Raw genomic sequence first — 2,500 nt, forward strand, 5'->3', positions numbered from 1 at the left:
AATTTGTGTTTTCGCAAAGTATTTGTAATTTTTATTGAGTTTTTCTGTACCTTTAGTCCTTTTTCATGGCTTAATCTAACCAAAAACAGATGCCCTTGGTTTCATTATTACTTTTTGCAAAATTTATCATGAAGTATTGCGTTATAAGCTAATGATTTCCAAGACTTCTGAAATTATTTGTTTAAAAAAATGTTGATTGATTTTTGAATTTCGCCTCATTATTTCTTCTCTTTGTCGACTTGTTACCCAGTCTCATCAAGGAAAATTTCCATCTGATGCATAGTTAGGAAAGATTAAGTTTGCCTAGTTAAGGTTTTATCTCATTGCATTTGGACGTTGTTACTAAGTGCTTTTAAACTTAGATATTAGGCTTTTCCTTGAAATTCTTGTTTTTGCTTATTTTGTTGTTTTCTTTCTCGCAGTCTGTATAATAGCAGATCTCATGAGTGTTGTAATGAGGCATGGAATTATGTAATTCAATTAGTAGTTAGGTTTTGTAACGAGTTTTAAAAACTCGATCATCTATTTTGTTATCTTTTCATTTGGTTGTCAATTAAGTCAACAATGTAGATGAGCTCGGGTCGGAACATCATTTGCGAACCCACATTAACGAGCCTTCTTGTGTTGCTTATATATTTAGAGCGACCAGAGTTTTTCCTGTCTTTACATTATTTTCTGTATATCAATTTGGTTGAGAGAGATTTATATTTTATACTTTTTATTATTTCACAGAAGAACAATTTCTCTGCGTGCTAATATTTTCATCGTTTGTGCGTATGTTTTAGGTCTTATCTACTTGTAATACTTTTACATGATTCAATTAAAGCAGCTAGGCAAGAAGTTAAGGTTAATTGTTTCGCGACCGATGACTAATTGCGAAACTTTTAAATTGACATCGGTAAAAATTTAAAATAATTCCCGGGTTGACCTTTCTTGGCAACCATATCCAAGAACCATATATGGTCCCATACAGGCCATACAAAATTTTCTTATATGATCTTGCTATGGTTGCCAAGATCTCCATATATGATTCTTATATGGCATTCAGGAATCCAATATGGTCATTTGTGTGTTCTTTCAACGCCCATAGAAAGCTTATGCAGCAGTTCCAGCTTTTAACGCTTTACACGACTTATGGCATAATGGTACCATATATGGTTCTTATATCGTCCATATATGGTTCTTATATGGTCCATATATGGTTCTTATATGGTCCATATATGGTTCTTAAATGTTTCTTACATGGTTTATAGAGCTTACATGGTTTATTACATGGTTTTAAGAGCTTTTTGAGCAATGTCGATTTTTTTGCATGGTCAGCTATATGGTTGCCAAGTTACCATGAACTCCATATATGGCTTGGATATGGTTGCCAAGAAAGGTTTATGGTGGTCAACCCGGGTTAATTTTTTGTTGATATACTGACAGCTTATGGGGATAATGATTCACGGCACACCTGAACCAGCTCCCCCATTGCTGCGTTTCCGAATGGAAATCTGTATTGTGAACTGTATCAAGTTTAATATTGTCCATACCAATTTGATGCTCATTTAACAGTTAATAAAAATTAGAACTTTCGCTGTGTACGATCATTTGTGTCAACTGGTGATATAGCGTGTCCCATAATTTTGAAATAAGCGAACGTTTCAAAAGCCACAGATTAGAGTTCAAAGGTTAAAGTTCAAATTAAAAACATGGAGGAAAAATTGATGGATGAAAATTTAATGGAGAAAACATTGACAATCAAATCAGCACATTGATGCTCAATTGCACGTTTTTGGCATTTTTCGAACGTTCGCTTATTTCAGCTTTATGGGACAGACTATATAGTATATAGTCAGTCCCATAAAGTTGCAACGCTATCGAACGTTTCAAAGGTCAAAGTTCAAGTTTCAAACATGCAAATATCTAGGAAAACACTGTCCATTTGCATGCCCCGAGCTTTCCGAATGTTCGCTTGCGTTGCAAATTTATGGGACTTACTATAGTTTCTCTGCATGATTTCTTCTCACAAACTCAATACTTGACATATCTTTACTTTGAATTAGGAAACTTCGGGTTTTCATGTGATTTGAGAAATTTAAAACAAAAATTGTTTTTCGAAAATTTTATAACGGGAAGAATTCTTTATTACACCTGCTTTCTTTCAAAATCTTGGCAAATGGGCTGCAAGATTATCGATTTTTTCAATTCTTCCATCTTAGGGTTTGCTGTCTTATTCAAAATTCTGAAACATGCTAACTTTCTCTGCAACCGCTTTGTTTTGCTTAAATTATTTGCAATTTGCCAGAAATATTACGGTATTATGTACCTAAATTCATTAAAACAGTTGGCACCAAAGAGCTTCACAAAGTTAAGATTTATATTTGCAAGTTGAGATGCCCTCAAATTGATTAAATATCCTTCAAATTTTGATCGAAACAGGTTGAAATGACTGTCACGCGAAAAGTTGTTTATTCAAATTCAGTAATGAGTGCTTTATGCTTCAAGCGGCCGCCAT

The sequence above is a fragment of the Convolutriloba macropyga genome, chromosome 1 (assembly GCF_964194025.1).
Source record: "Convolutriloba macropyga chromosome 1, txConMacr16.3, whole genome shotgun sequence".
In the NCBI taxonomy this organism is placed as follows: domain Eukaryota; kingdom Metazoa; phylum Xenacoelomorpha; order Acoela; family Convolutidae; genus Convolutriloba; species Convolutriloba macropyga.